Source organism: Micropterus salmoides, unplaced genomic scaffold (assembly GCF_014851395.1).
Source record: "Micropterus salmoides isolate LMB-PRFRI ecotype aquatic unplaced genomic scaffold, ASM1485139v1 Ms_hic_scaffold_1777, whole genome shotgun sequence".
In the NCBI taxonomy this organism is placed as follows: Eukaryota; Metazoa; Chordata; class Actinopteri; order Centrarchiformes; family Centrarchidae; genus Micropterus; species Micropterus salmoides.
Window position 1 is genome coordinate 14,462 of NW_024040903.1, and position 22,046 is coordinate 36,507.

Sequence of the window (22,046 nt, forward strand, 5' to 3'; positions counted from 1 at the left end):
TGCCAATAAGAACAATGCTTTTTTTTACTACCTCATAGTAAGACAGTCTCAGATGCTGTTGCAGTATTGCACCGACTATGTTTATCCCAGTGAGAAACCAGTTGTGCTGCCTACCAAACACTGGCCTCTCCCAAATGCTGGGGATTAGGTCTACTCTTTAACTGGCACACCCGTTATCAAACATGGAGCTCATTGGACGTGGTAAATTACAGTCCTGTAGAGACAGACTAAGCACTAAGTCAACTTCTCTCTCTGTGTTTCAGTTGAGCCAGACAAAGGAATTCATTTCTCGAAATGAGGTGGAGGGGCCCTTGCACATAGGAGCTCCATTCTGAGGAGAGATTTTTAGACAGGTAAGTCTAAGAACTGTTCATATCTGGGTTGTCATTATTATGCTTGATTAGATTTAACCCTGAATTTAAAATATGTCTTTAGCTTACACATTAAAGTCTGTCAATTCTGTTTTCGCCATAGCGTACAACTATGGATGGCTGTTTCTTCCTTTTCAAATGTAATGGTCCTTTAAAATGATTTAAATCTGGACTTTTTTGTTATAGCACCTTCACCTATGGTCAGGAGTATAAAGGGTTTAAAAAAAGGTGTTACATCCCTTCCACATGTTGTAGACGGGTGTGTTTTAGTTCTAATCTACTTGGTGAGCTAATTAAAAGACTTGTACACTGTTAAAGCTATTTAGTCGTACCTATTATTTAATCACATCATAAACAGCAGCAGATACAGTATTGCCTCTTACATCTCCAGCAGTTGTTGTACTATAGCATCAACCCTGTAATGAAATGTCTGTGTGGTCACGGCTCTCCATTACTAATGTCAGAGTGTTGTGGACAGTCTGGAAGTGATTTTTCATTGTCCTGAACTCTGTCACACATAACCACCATGACAGCCTAAAGCTGTTTATCTGACTTGAATTTTCTATAGAAAGAATGGAAGAATGTAATAAAATGAGAGGAGGTAGACTATACAGGTTAATGACCAGATGTGATAGAATTACTTATAGCTATTCTGTTTGAAATGCATAAGGAAGGTATTAGATCTGCTGCTGTTTTACTCTGGGAAATGCCACTGCAAATTAAATGATTATGTGTATTTGTATGGTATGGAACTGTAGTCATTATAAGTTATAAATTAATTTTATTTATGTGTGAGTACCATGCATTTTCATGCCGACATTGTGGTTTTGTTTCCTTGTTTTTATTTTTCCCAGGCAGTGATGGGAAATTCAGAGAGCCAATATAGCATTCAGCGCCCCAAAGGCACCAGCTTTGTCTTCCCTGGAAAACCAAAGCCACTGAAACTCTGCTCAGGCAAAGACAATGTTTCGTCACCCCATTCATGGTGGAAAAGTGCTCCGGTGGGCTCAGGATACAAGGCCAGGTGTGTTGGCCGTGGGTGTCTGTCTCCTCCTAAAAGCCGGCAGCCTTACTCCACTAGGCACTATGACTATGTCTCAAAAGGAGCAAGGGGAAGCCCAGGTGAGAATCGGTGGCCTCGATCACCAGGATGTGGTATACGAAGGAGGCATATGTCAGATAACTACGGAGATAATCCATATGGGGCTGAGCTTAATGGGCACACCCTGAATGGACACAGTGATGAGCATGAGCCTTTAGAGGAACAGAGCAGCCCACGGGTTGTCATCAAGAAGGATGGCAGTCTCAGGGTGGAGTTCACCAACACCTCAGGCAATCCCCTCCTCCTGGATGAGGCTTCTGGTCCTGTACAACTCCTCAAGTTTTCTCCCAACCTGGAATCTGCCTCCACTCCCAGTCTGCCTGGTTCAAGTGGTAGTAGGCAAGATGGCCACCGTAGCGGTCCCCCGCTAGCCTCGACCTCCTCCACGGCCAGGACCAGCAAGGGAAGCTCACTGAGCTCTGACGGTTCCTGGTATGACTCTCCCTGGGGGCACAGCACAGAACTGTGTGAGCAGGACCAACCTTGCTCTGCCAGCAGGACACTAGTCCACTCCCCTATCCACCGGCTTGACTCCTTTACTGAACAGTCTCCCCATGTGTCCATCACAGACCTCTATAAAGACTCCACAATGGCTGCTACCTTTCCCACAGCCCGGGACCTGTCCTCCCAGTTACAAGAGCCTCCACCTGGCCAGAGGCCACACCGAGCCTCTTTTGCATCAGTCTTGGATGTTCCATTGGAGGAAGAATGCCCTGAAGCCCGCCAGTACTCATCATACACCCTTCCCTGTCGCAGGCCAAAAGCCCACACCATGAATGACGATCTGGACCACTATCCAGACCAGGAACAGCACCTGCAGGCTGGATCTGATTATGGCTTCCATAAGAAAGACTCCATCAAAAACCGCATCAGACGCCTCAGTGACTGGACAGGCAGCCTCAGCCGCAAGAAGAGGAAGTCTCAGGTAAGTTGGGCCACAATGTGTTTTGGAGATCACATTGACTTAGTCTTGTGCTCAGCATTTTTAGTGATTTACACCTCTTTATTACTCACAGGGTTCATACAGGGATCTTGTATACATGGTATGTAAAACAACAGGTTTCATAGATGAGCTGTCTGTAGTCATCCAATAACCCTCATAGTTTATGCACACAGTAGATAAATGTATCACCCTCTTATTGTGGTCTTCTGTAGTTGCCTCACTACTAGCCTTAGAGCTATAGCTTATTAGACAGGAGAGGACACCAGGAACAGCCATGCACAGACAGGTTCCTGCCTGGCAAGGTTTATTTGATCATGAGCCACAGCAGTGGTCCTGGCATGGCCAGGAACCAACCGCCGTCCTCTGGTCCTTCGCACCACAACACCAGCTGTCTGAGGACAGGGAACAGTGGGATGGCACAAAATGAAATTTGTAAGGCAGCCAGCACTTGGTCTTGTTTTTGCGTGGATGGAACAAGGATGAGAGGTACTTCCTATTACAATGTAAGACATGGCTCAGAGGAAGATAAGTTTAGGGCTGATGTGCAGATGTCACGATGACTGCATTTGGGTGGGTACATCTGAAGTATTATTGCATGCTGATTGTTGCATTGCTGATTAGTTGTTGAACGTACAGTACTTGTCGCATGTTAATGTTTTTAGCTCTCTTGTTTGCAGTCAGATGTACATGTAGGCTGTGAGGGTGTTGATTTATTGATTAAGTGTTTTTTAAGCCTTAGTGATAATCAGCCTAATTATTGCATTTTATTTAAAAAGGTTTTCGAGCAAGCTGATGGAAGTACACAGAAATCTGGGAGTAAACAGTAAAATATTAGCCCATGAGACGCAGAGCAGACAGCTGATACATTTTCCCAGTAGTAAAATGATACTAGTACTACACAGGCGCGGGTCAGGGGAGAGGTTTGAAATAACCACAGCTTGTCTGCGTGTTCCCTGCACATGATTTTGAGAACAATGTGATTTTTTTCTTGCAAAGACAACATTCTTAATATCTTTAATTTAGTTGAAACTGAGCCTGAACTCATGTCCCCCTCTGTCTTTGAGGCTTGAAAGCAATTGTTTCTGCATTAATTAATTTAGCTTTGCCTTGTAAAAGTTTTAAGAACGCTGTTTGAGCATTGCCCAGAGAATAGCTGTAAGCCTTTGAGAGGCTCTCTTAGAGTGAAACTAAATCTTAGCTGACGATTTTACCCCACCCCTCCTCTAATGTTAGTGAATGACTTATGGTTGTTCTGCCTGTTGTGTGGTGCAGATTTTCTGGGCTCTGCTCACGGTCCTTAGAGAGTAAATCTGTGTATAGGGATTGGTGTTCAGTCAGTTGGGCCTGACAGCAAACCAAAAGACAAAATATAATTGTGTCGTTGTATTTGAATGGCATTTATTTCCTTGCTAGAGTAAGAATTTGTAAGCTTCTCCTTATGCTTATACAGCAGATAATGCTAAGTGAAATTTATGAGCTACTTTGCCTTGACACTGTCACTCAACCCTGCAGTGACAAATACACAGAAGACTGACAGTATTCATTTTAAGCGTCACACAGCTTTCACTTTACATTAGTAATGTCTCTCCTGCTTGCCGTAACACCATGCTAATCTATGGCTGTCTGTTGGTGCTTGACTGTTTTACTCAAAGAAAATAGAATCCATTATCTGCACCAGGTATTGGGGGTCTGTCTGTTTTTAGAGATAAAACATTTAATTTGAAGCTTAACATGATTTAATTGGGGGCAAAAACAAAACAACAACAACAAAAAAAATCAGTGGTTGCTTCCAGCTCTCTAGGGCCCATCCACACTACTGCGTTTTTACCTTTTGCTACGTTTGCACCTCCCGCCCAGACTAAAACGGTGAAAACGAAGACCTGAAACAGAGAAGTTTGAAAACGCTGCCGATCCCTTTTTTGTTTTAAAGCTCTGGGTAGCGTTTTAGTGCGGACAGGGAAAAACGGTGGACTTTAGAAACGATGACGCAGACGTTTGGCTCTGTGATTGGGTCTTATAAGTCATGCAAAGCAGAAACACAATGCTACTGACAGAGTTTTTGATTTAGTATTTTTATTAAAATATCATATACCGTGCAAATAACACTTATAGCCTACACTTGTACTGTGCATGTTGCCGTTACTTTGCAATGAAATGAGCCCAGTTTTTCCCCGCCACATCCGCTTTTAACTCCTGTGTTACATTCAGTAACAGTCGCAGCTCGTTCTTGGTCCATGCAAAAAAAATCCGGTAGAATAGACCATCTGCTTCATGTTTACACCGGCACGCCCATGCCCAGTGTACGTGAATAGCCACTAGATGTATGTTTTCAGTCGTTTTAATATAGACGGAGATCAACTCTGATACGCAGCCAAAAGCTGGTGTGGATGGAGATAGTATTCGTTTTAAAACTCTGTTTTTAAACTAAAACAGAGTAGTGTGGAAAGGGCCTTAGTGACTGACAGGGCCTGTACAAGTTCATGTAAAAGTAACAGAGGTGCTTCAAAACGGCTGGTCTTCAAACTGAATTTTCTCTGTCCTTCGGGGGCCATTTTGTTGACTGCCAAACCTCCTGGCTAATATCTCCATGGGCTGGTCACAGGGCCTCCTTTCAGCAGGTCAATCAAAATCAGAAGCACCTCCAGCTCTGGTTCCCCTCCAGCTGGACTCCATGGCTCTGTAGTGGGTTGAAAGGTCACAATACAACCCTGATGCCAAAGGCCAAGAACCTGCTTGTAATGAAAGGCAGCTGGAAGAGCACTGGGCTGTGTCGGCTAAAGGAAACTTGGGAAAGCTGAAAAAGACCCACCCTGTGCTCAGTACACATTTTCCTATGACTATACTGTCCTGTCTTTCATGGTGGCAGGTCGACGTAATGGTTAAACAAAGCCTGTCCTCAACTGACTACTGTGGGTTCAAAGGGTTCATTGCTGCCCTGTAGCTAAACACGAGCTCTGCTCTGTAAGGTTGGAAGATGTGAATCAATAAGAGATTACATTACTGTTATTTTCTACATATTGCAAAGAGTTTATAAAAGCTTTTCAACACTATTCCATTCTTTTGCTGATGATATGGGCAAATTTGAATTGTTTGTTAAATGTCAACAATAGGAATAGCATAAATAAGGATGGAGAAGATGCGGACGAAGCCACACAGGAACAAACAAAGACCAAGGATGAGCATGACAGTGCATTCTGTGTATCTGCATGTTGAGAGCACTCCACTCTGTTGCCAGTGGCAAAATCAATGCTGCAATCTAGTCAAGTGTAGGTAGGCCATCATTAGACATGAAAGAGTGCAATTCCATCAAGTGTTCATTTGGGGAATTGGGAAGCCACAGCAGACCTCAAATGACGTGAAATTGTCTGAGCCTGGAGTGTTCCAACCTCCCAGGTGCCATCACAGGAAATTTGTCCCACTTTCTCAGCCTACCGAAGGGTTTAAGAGACTGTAATGCAGACTTTGAAGTAGGTTCGAGTGGTTTGACTAGATTTTTTCAAAAGTTTCTCCTCCAATTTTGCAGCGCCTTGGGGTTAATTGAAAGGAGCAGTTACATTTTTGTCCCAATGTAAGCTCTATATACATAGGTGTAGAAATCTGGGGGCAAACTTGGGGTGTTTTTGCAAAAATGTAGGTGGGAACAGTAATTCTGTTAGCTGATTCGGAAAGTTCCCAACGAGACCCTATACCTCCAATGGTGACAAATCAGTGAGACTGCCGTTCATCCTCTAGCCTCTCATGCTCCTCGCCTTTTCTCCACTTGTTTTGCCTTATCAGGAGACCAGGTACAAGGACCTGAGCGATGCCTTTGACAGTGGGGTTGATGGCCTGACTGCAGACACCAGCTCTCCTTCCCAAGTCTCCAGCCTCCTCTGGTTCCCAGGAGCCTCCAGGGCCCAGTCATCAGGTGCCATTCACCAAACGACCAGCGACGCCGTCCGCCAGAATATCTATGAGAACTTCATGCGGGAGCTGGAGACAGGCACTGGGCAGGGCGGAGGAGGAGGTGTTGAGAGAAGAGACCCGTCTACGGGCACTGAAGAGGGGGAGAGCAGCAGCGAGTCGGCTGAGGGCTCCTTGGAGCAGCTGGATCTACTGTTTGAAAAGGAGCAGGGAGTGGTCCGGCGGGCTGGCTGGCTTTCTTTCAAACCCCTCATCACCCTGCACAAGGATAGGAAGCTGGAGCTGGTGACCCGCCGCAAGTGGAAGCACTATTGGGTGACCCTGAAAGGTGAACTAGGAAGTGAAGGAAGAAATTATGCACCTTTTAAAATTGAGTCAAAAATATGATGACTTGTGGTTTTAAAATAATTCAAAGTTAAGTCGATTATTCAATTTTTAGATCTGTAATTCAGTTTTGTTGGAGAGGATGGATTCCTCTTTGTTCTCAGGGTTTTCCTCTTAATAGAAGTCGTGTCCTTGACCATGGCATCACACATTGCGTTTGTGCTTCCCTCCTAACCTAAAAGCTGACAGGGAATTATGCTATTGCTTTTGGCCAAATGGATAAAATGTAGGCCACCAAATGTGTGTGCATGTCCACATACTGCTTTTGCAACATGGCTTTGAAATATTTATTTAAGAGCACCTCTTGGAAGCTTGGAAGTCACAAAAAAATGAAAAAGTTTAAGCAAGGACAGCCTCATCATTTTTATGATTCCAAGTGCCCTTTTGGGAGTATGTAAAACTTTTGTGCTTCTCTGTTCGCCACTCCTGCAGAACTTTGTTAGATGTTTTTACAAGGACATTTTGTCTGTAAAACATGAAACATGCTGCAAAACCCCCACACTCTTACAGTCTAGAGAAACCTGTCTCGATGATGTTCACTTGCTTGTTTTCTGCATCACGTACTCATGCGCATTTGTGTCTGTCTCTCTGTCTTTGTGTCTGTATTTCTGCTCCTCTTTTACAGGATGTACACTGCTGTTCTACGAGACTTACGGTAAAGGCTCTCCGGAGCAGGAGCTGTTGCCTCGCTACGCTCTTCTGACCGAGGACAGCATCGTCCAGGCCGTCCCAGAGCACCCCAAAAAGGAGAATGTTTTCTGCCTCAGCAACTCATATGGAGACGTCTACCTCTTCCAGGTGAAGCACGTCAGTTGACACACTGCCCATGTTAGAACATTTCCGCTCAGTTGCCATACATGGTTGTAGTTGCATTACACCGGACATACACCTTTTGGTTTCCCTTCCCTGGAGTGTAGCGTATGAAATGAACATTTTTGCCATGTGAGGGACATGCAAGCAAAATGCCCAAACTTTCCAGCTGAGGGGTCTGAGAGCACATCCTATTTGCCCATTGTGCATACTGACCTACATATCACTACCAAATTCATGCCCAGTCTTGGCTCTTTCCATGAAGCATCCTCCCACATAAGATTATAAGCTTCCCAGACTGCTGTATGTCGCAGTGTCCGGATCTACATCTAATAAAGTTCTGTGTGAAGCTGACATGGCCCCAGAGGCAAGCAGAGAGAAAATCAGCCCTGTAAAATAAAGCCTGGGTTTCATCCTTTTTGTTTCCACTGACATGGCTTCTAAAGGAGGTTCAACTGTTATTGCAGTGAATCACCTTATGAAGAGTGATAATCATGAATTAGCATATTAAAGGCAAATGTATATTTGATTTGAGCAACAGTTCATAACCTGTGCTTTCTCATAAAGGCTACGTTAATAAAGTTTTATTTTATTGATCCAGCAAAGCCCGGGTTGTCCCCCAGTGATTTTATTGTGAAATATGGTAAAATAACACAAAAGCAGGCAGAGCAGATTTATCAGCTGTCACATCTCTGAATCCATCTTTTAACGCGAACATTGCCCTTGCTACTTAATCAAATGGAACTCCCTGTCCCTCTTTGCCCTTCCAGGCCAGCAACCAGACCGACTTGGAGAACTGGGTGACAGCCATCCACTCTGCCAGTGCCTCGCTGCTGGCAAAGCGTCAGGGGAAGGAGGACACTGTGCGCCTGCTGCGGAGCCAGGTCCGCGGCCTGCTGCAGAAGATCGACATGGACGGGAAGATGAAGAAGATGGCCGAGCTGCAGCTGACGGTGGTTAGCGACCCCAAGAATCGCAAGGCTATTGAGAACCAGGTACGGGTGGAATAATGATACTGACTGACTGAGAGACGTTCTTTGAATTAGCTGGGACTAATAGCAGCATCACTAGGAAAATCGGAGGCCTCTATCGCAGTTGACACTGCATTATACATTCATGCCCTTGGAACAAATTTACAGAAAATCTGATGAATTTCTTTACAGTACTGATAGATCATAGGCATAACACATGCATAGAAGTTTTCATTTTCAGACTCCTTTGTGTGTCGTTATTCCACTTGATACGTGTATCAACCACATGATGTGCCCTGTTTAATTTTTCTGATTTTGCAACTGTGGTGACAAGCCTCTGCTTTATATTTGTCTGTGGGTGGGTGAAGTGGCCTAAATGCATCAGTCCCCAAATGCATCATGAGGGGCCCAGGGGAGCAGCTCGCTCCCCGAGCATCAGATTGGGATTCCAGATGTTTCCTGGTAATGGGCTCTCAACATGCATTATGCTCTTCCTCCTCCTCACAGCCTGGGGGAGAATCCAAAGCACCCAGCACTGTGCTGTAGCCTACATACAGAAGATTTCTGATAGGTGTAAAAAGCCCATAACCTGTAACTTGGGTAGAACCCACATACTTTTTAATGCAGGAAAATCCTGCTCCTTTTCCTTTCTTTTTTTTAATTTATTTTACCTTTGACTCAGATGGTCAGTGACTTGAAGTCCCTCTTAAAGCAAATGTATACTTTCTGCTCATTCGTAGCCATAAGGTCTGCGTTGAATGCACTAGCAAAGCCGGATAGACTCATTTCAATGGAGATGTCTCTGCCTGACTGTGAGACTGACTGACTGTGTGCTTGTATCTGTTTCCAATTAGCCAGGATGCCACCTCAGAGTAGACAGAGAGACAGACGGGTTGGAGTCAATGATAGGGTCAGAGGGGTATGTGACAGGACTCTGATATAGGCACCCCGAGGCTGATGATAGATTTAAGGTTTCGGTGGGGTTGTCTAGCACCAACAGGGCAGTACTTTGATGTACCCCACCCCCACTCATGTCTACTGAAATTAGTGCCAGTAGACCTCCTTTGAAGACTGCCTTTGCCCTCTTTCAAACACACAAGCTCACGTACACACGCACACGCTGCGATCAAGTTGCATTGAAAGACTTATTATGCATTTGGGCTTTTACAGAGAGCCAGGGGCAGATGTTAAAGAGGGGCAATAAGAAAAGATGAAAATCTGTTCAAAGAAAGGCGTATTTCTGTCGAGCTTAATGGCTCTGAAATGGATGTAAATAAGTTGTGCACGCAGGCCAGATGGGCCCAAACATGCCTTGCTTTTCACTGATGTTGAATGATTATCTTACTGCACTGATTTAAGCCTCCTAGATGCATGAAGCAATAGACTGCATATAGGCCTTTATCAAAAAATTCTGTTCATCGGTGATGCACCCAGCATGAATCATCAAATCGAATTTTATGCACAGTACTATTTTAGAACATCCCCGAATGAAGACAAGGATATTTCACTGTTGACAAACAGATCCAGATGGCGTGTAAATCAGAAGCATGGTAGGATCTTATGCGACTGTTATACATAGATGAGTTTTTCCAAAACAGCAACTCTCCTAAATTTGTCTTTTGCTTTTGAGGAAGGAGCTTATCTGATTTTTACTCAGTAATACCTCCCTCCCCTTCTAAAGTCATCTTCAGACTGCTCAGTGGAATTAATTCACAGTTCCTTCAAGCACTGTTTTTTATATATATATATATATATATATATATATATATATATATATATATATATATATATATATATATATATATATATATATATATATATATATCTATATATATAATATTATATATATATATATATATATATGGCCCAAGAATAGCAGGATAAAGATCTGCTTTGCTTTCTTACGTACTATCTGAGGATTTAAGTACAAGTTTCAGGTTAAACGGAGTAACGAACAAGAAGAATTAGAACTAACAGGAAGGTCTTTAGACAAGTGGAAATGTGAAAGGAATACACAATTTGCCTATTAAGTAAGGAGAACACAGACACAAAAGTCATCCATGTGTCCCTGTAAATCATTAGCTTTGGTTCTCCAAGCTAACCATGCTAATGCTATATATTAAATTGTAAAAAGTTGTTTTGTCAAAACCAGTACATTTCTTCTGTTAGATGCTAACAATCTCTCTGTAATCCGTAGCAACGACAGATAATTAGCTGGTAAATATAGTACATAAAAGAGACTGTGCAACTTTTGCTGACCTGCAGCAACTGTGACACATAGTGACACATAGTGTAACAGTTGCCCAAGTTAGCAAACTGACGTCTCGTGTACAGCAATATTTCTCTAAAGTTTGCTTATATTAGCTAACATTAGCCACTAAAAGATACCAGAACCAAGTAAGGCAGGAGCTGCAAAAGTCCTGAATAGAACATGTGCAATGTGTTTTTTCTTGCTTGTAAGAAGAAATACGCATCACTCATTCTTGCTACGAAAGGACGGAACAATCATGAATATATTTCAAAATGTAACCATACTGATTTTTCCAGAGCTAAAATTTTATATGTGGATCCATTGCCATACTGTAGTATTTGATCATTTTTCAATTATTTCAATTATTTTGATAACCGACATGCCAAATGCAAGGTCATTTTTAACCAAGGCATGCAGTTTCCTAGTACCTGTCCTCATGGTCCAAGTCCGGAATGGGAATAATGAATGTCATTGACTCAAGGCCTGTTAACTGAGGCCACCTGCACAGCTATGTACATAGGCGTTTTCATGGGTTTAGCACATGACATAGCCTAGTATGGTCCCATGGTGACTTATGTGCAAGTTCTTTGTTTAAGATGTTTGAAAAGTCAGATGTTCATAAAATAGTAGCCTCCTGTCTCTCCTCAGACTGTTCCTAATTCTAAAGAATGCCATTAATGTGAATGAGACCTAATTGGACAATGCCATACGGTGCATTATTGTAAATTAACTCACAGCGCAGACGAGAGCTATTAAAGTCAGTTGTTATAGAGGGTTGTTTAACTTGAGTATTCTCATTAAAATCATTCTCCAGTCAACAAAATAAGCACCTTCTCATAGCTTTCATAGTGCAAACAGGGATAGGGGGAAGGCAACTGTAAACTGTGTATGTACACTGTGTGTGCGGGGTGGAGGTTTAACGGGTGGTCTGTGCAACATCACCTCTCTCTCTAGACTTACATAAAAAATGGGCATTAGGATTTACTGCACTCAAACTCACTCCTCTGCAAGATATGCAGGCCCCCCCTCACTATGAAACCTCCACAAATGTGTGCCCTCACCCTCAACCAGCATCTGCAGGCAATTTCAGCTTGATGGAAAGCCCTCCACTGACCCTGGACCCCCCCACCACCACCACCACATACCTCCTTCAACTCTTTTCTCAGCCACCACCCAAAAAATCACATTCAGAACCTCTACCAAAGTAAAAATCTTACTTTTCCTTCAGATCCAGCAGTGGGAGCAGAACCTGGAGCGGTTTAACATGGATCTGTTTAGGATGCGCTGCTACCTGGCCAGTCTACAGGGTGGAGAGTTGCCCAACCCGAAGAGCCTGCTGGCAATCGCCAGCCGCCCCACTAAAACCACTTTGGGGCGCCTGGGATCTTCTCTGTCTCTTCCTTCCATGCACTGGTGAGGAAGTCTGGCCTTGAGAAGGGACAGATGAATGACTAATGAGTTAATGCACCATACAGAGTCAGTAGGCCAGCAGTGTGTCCTGTTTAGATGCTTTTTAACATTCCTTTTGCATGTGATACTTCAGTTTTAATTAACTTGATGTCTAACAGTAACCTTGAAAATCATTTAATCATTTGGAAATAAAAAAGCATCCTGCGAACACACCGTTTATGCATTACTGGAGGAAAATAAACCTAATTAAGATGGTCTGATTAGATGGAATTTTTGTTGAGCTAAATGACTGCAGTTCTGTTTGTCTGTTCAGATCTGTTCCAGAGATGAGGCCACACTCAGAAGGCGCTCATTGTCCCTAACTCACAGACAGCGCAAGAGAGGCCTTTTCTCCTCGCTCAAAGGCCTTGACAACCTTACGAAGAGAGGCCGGGACAAGAGGCCCTCAGCATCACAGGTACTACTGAAAACACACACACGGAGATCTTGTTCACTTTTATACAATATTGGCACCAAAATGTTACCTGTAGCAATTTCTCTAATGTGATGAAAGATTGCAAAATAAACTTTATGTGAGTTTTTTTGTGTTCTTGTCAGAGCTGAAAGCCGAACAGCAGCACTTAGACCTTGAAGTGACACTAAATAATCTCCATTGAATCCCAGAGTAATGAAACTCTTCAGGTGGTGTGGATTAGCAGATTCTTAATGCAGGATCACCCATTTGATGCATTCAGCAGGGGCAAACTACCCACATGCATAGACATAACATGAGCATGCAGAATATGTATGCATGCGTGCACACAGTTTTGCGGTACACTGCGTATGCATGTTTTTTGAGCACACACAGTCTCTTGAGACTTACTGCTGAGAAAAACTGTCTTGACGCTCAAACCCTCAGTGCACACTGTGCATATCCGTTAATGAAACAACCTGAAAAAATGTTTTTGTTATTTCTTGCCCTGTGTTGACATGAAAGAAAGAAAGAGACTGTTACAGTCATGCAGGGCTTTCAGCACATTTCCCTCCCAATGAGATTTTATTAATTAGAAGCACATAAGCTCACATCCCCCCTGTGTCCCAGTAAGTTCGAGTGCACACCTCCCATCAACATAAACACAGAGGCGCATTCCTCACCCAGGTGCAGAGGTGGGGAGTCTAAATCCTCTCAGGTTAGTAATTAGACTCATGCAAGCTGGTTATTTATTGATACAAAAACCCACCACTCTGTAACCTGAAGGTACGGCCCAGGAGAATACTCTACTCTTGGTGGTCTATTTTAAGAATCGCCAGGGGAAACAATCATTTGCTGAAGTCTTTCATAGATCCCTGTTCATTAATTGAGACCATAGGAAGGGAGAGGAGTGTGGTTCTGATTAATGGCAATCTATCGTCATCTTTCTGTCTACTGTGAAGGCAATATGGATTCTTATTGTTTTGGAGCTAGCACAGCTAAGAGCCAATCATGTTCTCCAGCAGGTGAGCCCTGCTCACAAGATGTTCCCTGTCCCATTGCGCTTGCTCTTATCGAGCTCACCCATCCCACCACCTGCTCTGTGATATTTATTTGTGCATTTGCACACGTCTGTCAGCGACTAGGTGTGTATGCGCGTGTTGTTATTTTTCTGGGGAACTCCAGCCGACCGGCCTAACGAGGCCCAGTTACATTTCGCAGTGCAGAAGGCCGAGGTGGCGCTGCAGCACACACATGAATTATTGAAAGCCATATGTGGTAGATGGCATTCTCCACTCTATCCTCAGCCCCGCAGACACCAGCAGATGGTTGTTGTAAAGACCTTAAATATTAAACAGCCTCCCTTTATTTTTTCCCCATGTCCCCCTTCTCTTACAAGCCTGTTTTAGTGCTTTTCTGGTATTTTTTTCTTTACATAGAGGCTAATAAGGAACAGAAAATGGCTGGTAAGTTTTTCAGAATGTTGGGTTTTCCTGGACATCTGCTGTTTTTGTGTTCACTTTTTTGCAAGAGCAGAAGATCACTGTAGTGTTAGTTTTAGTTTTCTGTTGTTCTCTGTGACTTGTGGAAATGACGTCCTCGGGTCCTTAGTTGTTGTCTCATGTGGTACAGACTAGACACGTGTTTGCTAGAGCTGTATTTGGACACTGGGGTCGTTGGAGTGGCACTCAATTTGTTGTTACCTTCTCAGGTTTAACAGACTGCGCTTTCTCCAAGGTTTTCAGTATATCTTCTTTCTGTGTTTTCCTCCCTATTGGTCTCCATTTATCCACCTTTCTTCAACTCCCAACACCATGTCTTTTTTGCCTCTGCCTCTAACCTGCTTAGTTCATCTCTTAAACCTGGAGTTTTATCTCACTGTCTCCCCCAGTTTCTCTCACCATTTGTCTTTCCTTTTTTCTCTTCAGCCTCTCTCTCAAATCCCCTGTTTCTCAGAGCATAAACATCAGAGCGTTAGCCAGCGGCCCTTCTCCCACAGTTTCCATACTGACTCATCGGTGTTGACTAAGTCTAAATCACACTTACCACTGCGACGCTGCGCTCGACAATCTTGCCCCAAGTTGTGCTCTCCTCATTTCTCGTTTTGTCATGTTTTCTCATCTCTCATCCTCTTAGGAGAGCTATGTATACAGTAAGGAGCTGGCCAGCAGTCGGCTGTGGGAAGTAGGCCAGAAAGGTCCGAGGATTTGAGGGAGAGTTGGTAAAGCTTTCTATAATTAGTCAGTTTACGGCGAAGCAGCACTATTTACAGTAACTTTATAAATGTACTCATGCTGCTCAGAGGTCAGATGAGGATTCTTACTATAATAACTGGAGCCAGAGAGTTTTTCTGATTGTAAAGGACACTTCCTGGGATTGTTTTTGGAGAAATGTAATCCTTATCCTTAAAAAATGGGATAACAAATCCAAGTCTCTTCCCTACACCAATTCTTAAATGTAGTGTACAGTGTACAGGAGTTTTGGAGGAAATTCAGCTTTGGCTCAGTTAATTTCACAGAAAATCCAAGCACCTTTTTGAGCTTTTGTCTGACCTATTTTTGAGAACAAAATGCCCCATTTCTGTCATCAGCTATGCCACCTATTAGCCTCTCCTGCCCGGTGACAAAGTATCTCAGCAAAACCTGCTAACTGCAGCCTATTTGAGCGAGAGCTGGAGTTACACCCTCACATAACGGATGGCTCTATGTCACTGCTGTATTATAGAGTTGTTAAAGCCCTCTGAGGCTTCAGAGTCACATCCAGCACCGGGCTTAGCCGGACACAACACGCCTTCCAATCACAAGCCAGGGAGAGGAGCTAGAGAGGAGAGGTTGAGGAAGACGGAACAGATCAAGAAGAGTGATTTCGACACTGAGGGGTGGATGTGGAGATGGAGAGGGGGGAGCTCATCTGTAACCGAACTGTTTCCCCCTTTCATCTCTCTGCTACACAGAAACCACTCCATGTCCATACACACCCCCTCCACTCACCATACTTGCACACACACAAGCATGCATCCACCATTGCACCTTCAAAGGCTACAGACCCTGTTTGGAAGCAGTATCAAAGCGCTGCATTCGCCACACGTAGTTTTTAATTAACTACATAATAGCACTGTGTGTGTCTAATACTGTGTTGCCGAAGTGGCTGGGCACTTAATTGCTTATGAGTCAATCAGTATGGTGCCCTTCTGTCTGTACTTATAACTGTCTGTCCCTTGATTTCAGATCTTTGAGAGCGATGCTGGAGGTCAATCGTACGCCCTACCTCCCCGGAGCACCGAGGTGAGTCATAGCATTCAGTAACTTTTACGGTATGTGGATCTTTGATATATCTTTTAAAAACTCCACTGCCATCTGTCACATCCATCCTGTGGTACCATTTTATGTGCCTATTTGTCCATTTCAGCGTGAAGTAGCTGTGGCAGAAACAGGTCTACTGTTACTTTGACCTCTGCTGTCTTTCATGGCTTTGATAGTGGGCTGTGTAAAGATATTTTACACATAGTGTGTGTGTTTGAGGGGGTCACAATGTATGTGTTACTTGTCTGGGATCAAAGCAGCGATTCCTTTCATCTTGATCTGCAGGTGTCTGAAAAGATAAATAGACAGCCTATCTATCTCCCCCCCCCCCCCCCCCCCCCAGCGGTAGAACTGTGTTAAAGTCCGGTGTGGACAGGGCTCCAAATCACAGCATAATTGAGTTAATGGAGAGTGTTGAGTTGAAGCGTAGACCAGAAGCACTGATTGAAGGTGTGAGTGTATGGGTTTATGGTAAAAGTGTTGAATGACTGCAACTTTCACAGATTATTAGGTGGTTACATGAAGTGTGAAATATCACTGTAAGCTTCAGCTCCAAACCTCGCTGTCCTCATGCTGCCACATCTTTGTCCTCTTGGGCAGGCTTTTTCATTTTCTACTTCAGCACGTGGACAGTAGGGGTGCTTATGGTTAATGAGACTGCCTTTTAAATTCTGCTTTATTTCAAGTTGAGTCTCATTCTTGTAGTTTTGTCCATTAATTCTGTTCAGTTGATAATGTTATACTCACTAAAGTAATTGCTGAGATTTAGAAATACAACCCAGGTTGCAGTAAATCAGAATTATACTTTCAAGGAATAGGTTGATATTTTGGAAACCATTTTATCTACTTTCTTGTTTAGTTAAATGAGAAGATTGATATCACTCTTATCTGTTAAATATAAAGTTACAGCCAGCAGCCAGTTAGCTTAGCTTAGCATAAAGACTAAAATCATGTGAAAACTAGCCTTGTTCTGTCTAACATATCAAACTCTGAACACCAGCACCTTTAATTAATGCGCTACATCTTTATTCCGTTCCCTAAATGGAGGATGATTTTGGCTGCTGACAATGCTCTGAAGTGTCTTTTTAGCTAGTAATTAAATACCTCATCTGCATCTGAGCCTGTGTTCTGTCCTCAATGTGGAAAGGAAGGAAGAACATATGCATGTCTTTACAAGTGTCCATGAGATAATGTTTTATAAATTCAGTATGTTTTATAATTATACATTTTAGAAATATAACGTTTGTCCCTTAAAATAAAATTAAATCAAAGTCTTCCTGGATGAACAGATGGAGTTGGGCACTGACAGATGAACATAATGGACTTTCAGATGGGTGCTGTGAAGATCACTGTTACAAGGATGCAATGAATCACAATTTGAATCTCTGGTGAATGTGATGAGTGTTAAAACTGCCCCTATTAAGGGCCATGTAATGGACTGAGAACAGGAAGTGGTTTGGTGAAACAATAATGGCCTTCATTGGGTCGACGCTTTAATGTTTCTTAAAGCGGCTCAGTATTTCGGTATTTCCTAGATTGGACGTGGGTGTGGAAAACGCTCATCACTAGAGGAGACTTCAGTAATGATTTTGCTGAAGACTCCTCAGGGCGGGACACATCTGTATTGATTTTTCTCTACACATACAGGTCTTCATCTCTATCTTGATAACTTTGCGCTTGTTGTCCGGCTTTGCTGTCAAATCCCTTTAATTGCGCTAATAAACAATCATCTTCCACTAATCCTTTGAAGTGAATTCAAGAGAAGGCTGTGTTTGTACATGTGTGCCGAGCTTCGCTGTAGTTGCATGGCTTGTGTGTACTCGTATAGCGTTCGACTGTCCAAGTGTGTTTGCGCGGGTGCTTCCTGTCCTTTCTACACCACACTAACCAACCAGCTGTTTAGACAGGCTGTGGGATGTGCTGTCACTGTCTAGCTGCAGGCTGTGACTGTTGCATATAGCAGAGAGAGGTAAATATAAATATGGGATGAACCTGTCAGTAGTATGGAGGCTGCCTTGGGCACCATAGAGGTTAAACCGAGTTCACATTGACTAGCATAGTTTTGCTCTCCTAGTGCTCCATCGGCCCACTCTGTCTGTGTAACAAATATATATTATATAGTAAAATGTGTACAATTGCCTGCTTCTGTTGAGTAAATTCATGATCAGGGTTATGGAAATATGGTTAAGGGTTAAAAATCATGTTAAGCTCCCTTTCCTTTCACGTTTCCCCTCTCTGGGCATAAAAATCCCACCTTTTTTTCTTCAATTTTACTGGTTGGCGAGACCGATCCCATCACTCTTGTCCATGACATACTGATCCCTCTCTCCACTCTCCGCTTATGTATGTATTGTGGCTGGTCAATATTGTCACCTCGTGTGTGTTAGTGTGTGGAAAATTGTGTCACAGTGGTGGAAAGAGGAACCTCGGGTGGAGCTTTGAGTAATACCCTTTTAATAGATAGAAGGAAATTGGCTGAAATTGGCTTCAACTGCTCTTCTGTTTCTTTCATGGTCACCATATCTATTTCAGGCAGTACTGTGGCGCCTAGTTGCTTAGTGGAACAGAAAGGGTGTATTTGCTCAGTGGCTAGTAAACTGTCCGTTACTCCACATTTCATCTTTAGAAACTCCAGGGTGGAGGATGGCTTGCTTGGAAATAATTTCCACCTTGTTGAGGAAAGACTGAAGTATTGGTTTGAATTATTTGGCTGCATGCAAACGTAAATAGAGTACACGCTCTCCCACACAGAGCACTTGTTGAAGTGGGCACGTGCCTGGACAGAACTCCTGGCAGTCGTTCATGGAACGTTAACCGGGCAACCGTCAGCCCATACAACCCTCTCTGACCATGAATGAGTGTACAGTGTTAGTCAGCCACTGGTCACGTCAGTGTAGGCAACAGAATCTTAGTTTTCCGGTCACGCCATGTTGCTGGGACACAAATGGGCCAGTTATGCAACCAGACGCCATGACGGCTTGTGTGTTTTCATCCTGTGTTTGTAAGCATGACCTCACATTCCTGGAGGGGTGGGCAGAGGTGGGTATTGAAGTGGCACCTTATGTTCCTCTACCCCAACATGTTAGGAAAACACTTAAGTAAGAACATTGGTGGCCTTTAAATTGGCACTGATTACTTTGATTCAAGCAGACCATTCAAGGGGACATTTATATGGAAAATTAGGCAAATGTATGTCTGCCTGTGTTTATGTGAGCAACTCTGTGAACGCTACGTGTGTGTGTGTGTGTGTGCGCATAGCTAAGTGATACTCTGAATCAGAGGCTTAGCTTGTCTCTTTAGGCTGTTAGTCTGGCAGGGAAAAAGGTCTTTTTCCCCCTTGAGGTGATGCATCAAAAGCAAGCAGCCAGCTTCTGAAACAGACACAAAAACCCATGCGCATCAGACAGAAAGCCTCAGAGACACACACTCACTCACACACACCACTCTCCATTTTTATGATTCCATAATGCATTTAAAACATCGCTGTATACCCAGACCTATTCACTTATGCAATTATCCCTCTCAGTCCCATGTCTCAGTTTAACCGAGAGGTCATAATGTCTTTGTCAGAAGTGCTGAATCACTGGCTTCTTCAACCTTGAGTTTCAGTATATTTGGTGTGATTGAGGGCCTTAATAATTGCGGTCTTGGGCTGTACTGTAGCGTCTCCCACAGCCTCTCAGCACAGCAGTGGTGCTTTTCCCTCCAGAGACACAGAGTCGCAACCAAAACCCCCAAATGACTGCCTGTGAGGCAGAGCAGAGGGCTAAACCCCCGCCTTAATACCCAGTTTAAACCTCACTGTTATTGCCACCAACAAATAATTCCCTTAAAATGGCTGATCTGAAGGTTTGACTGATTTTGAAATAAATTGTCCCTGTATATCACTTGGGTCAAAATTACTCTTGTGGCTTTGCAAGTCAAATAAGTGGTGGAGAACTGTGCCGATATCATCTGAACGTCTAGACCAGCTGGTCGACCCTTGCCAATCGTCTTGTGTACATGGTCATTACGACGACTATTATGTGGAGCAACTACAGTCTGTGTTGTCAAATGAATTTCTGAAAGGCTAATTGTATGACATCTTTGATCCGCTGTTGATCCACAGCCAAGCATTTAGACTAATGGAACTGTATTGATTTGTGTGCTGTTACTCAAAGTCTCCCACTCTCTCTCCCTCCTCTCTCTCTGTTACCTTCTTCTTCCCCTTTTCTGTTCCCCCTTCATTTAATGCTGCGCGCCTCCTACCTTTTAATCATGCTTTAACCCCCCCCCCCCCCCCCCCCCTTACCCTCTATTCTCTCCCACAGAGGCTGGACATGCTGACAAGTATCTACTCCATGTCGCCCCCTGAGGGTGGTGTGTGGGACAGCATGAGTGGTGCCACAGATGTGCTGACGTGTGTCTACATGCCAGACGGTGTGACAGTCCAAGTTCCCCTCAGAAGAGACCACACAGCGGCAGATCTTCTCTCTGCAGCCTGCAAGGTTGGGTTGGCGGCCAGTTGCAGAAATGATGACACGTCACCACAACAAAAAACAGAACAAACTACACAAAAGCAGCAGTGTCATTTGGATATAGTTGTCCAGTAACGTTTTTACATAATCCTGCCATTCCACTTTATGGTGCGGATGTGTATTTTTCTGATTACAAAATGAATGTTCTAGAAATGTTCAGCTATGTCAGGTGGTCATGTTAATGCATTGTTGAAGCATCTATAGCTGCAGATCCGGTTGTATGATGCTCCCAAGAGCTTGACATAACACCTTGTTCATCCAATGTCTGACTTCACATTATACTAAGAATGACTGCAGATAGATGGACACACACTTACACCATTGTCCCTTTGGCAAAGCTTTTTTGTTTACCGCAAAATTCACCCAGTGTAAAGTCGGCGAATAATTTACACCTCGGCTGTACAGCAGCTGTCGGACTAAGCGTTGGTGCGTGAAATAAGTTGGGTGATTTTGTGCATGCAGGCGGCTGAACATTAAGGGACTCTTGTGTAAACAGGTGAAACTGGACCCGGGCCTGCACTGCCTCCGACCACAGACGCGGGGCAGGATGTGGAGGTTCGATATGGCTCCTGGGGAGCTCCTCTGTGATGTGGTGAGGAGGGCAAAATCACACATACATACACAGTGCACTTCATTATCTGCTCTTTATTTAATGTGTATTGATTTGTTTGATATCACCCTGTAGGTCAATGATCAGCTGGAGGTGGTCCCAGTTAATGTGTTTACGATGCACATGAGCAGGCCGAGGGGCAGTGGTGACTTTGGTGAGTTGGTCACACATGTGGACTGATTTAGGTCTAGTTACACTCTGTAATTTATCTACACCTCATCATCCTATGATCCTTCTGTTGACCTAACTGTCTTTGTTGCTTTCTTTGTTTTTCTTCCTCCTACCAGGTTTTGCAGTAACAGGAACATAGACACCCAAGAAACAGCAGGATTTTTGTCAGTGAAGTGCTTCCTGATGGACTGGCATTCAATGAAGGTGCCTTCCCGCTTAAGAAATAATCCTGAACCATCGATGGCAGTATGGCATGTGTGTGACTTTTCCCACCTCTTTTCTGAAACGTGCTTGTCCTGTGTTCCCAGGTCTGCTTCCGGGCGATGAGATCCTGGTGCTGAACGGCCAGTATGTGTCGGGCCTGGACCTAGCGCTGATCCAGACACTTTTTGCTGAACAAACCCTGCACCTGAGCCTGAGGCGGGCCGGACCACTGCCGCCAACCGTGGCTTCCGACCACCTGGCCCCTCCTCTCAAACAGGACAGGAGGTTCGCAGCAAGCACCACCGAGCCAAGTCCTCCTCAGGTGCTAAGATCCCAAATGACATTAAACCATATAAAAACATGTATAGATCTAATCATTAGTAGGAATGTATTTGTACTCAGAGGCATAGATTTTTACTTAGTGGAAACCCTTAATAATAAAATCATTTTGATTTGATACACTTTAGTTTCAGTTTGTTAGCCCCCCCCTTGTCTGTGACAGATGGTGAGAGAGAGAAAAAGAGACACACAGAGAGAGGAAATTTAACTGCTGCGAAATGCTTGGCACACCCATCAGGGTAGCGCTTTCCCAGATTTGTGTGTGTGTGTGTGTGTGTATGTGTGTATTTATATGTGTGGGATGGAT

General features: G+C 43.8%; 1 pseudogene; it reads left to right on the forward strand.

Annotated features, from left to right (window-relative positions):
* The first annotated feature begins 249 nt into the window (after positions 1-249).
* Positions 250-21,722, forward strand: LOC119908386 (annotated as a pseudogene).
* The last annotated feature ends 324 nt before the right edge of the window (positions 21,723-22,046 follow it).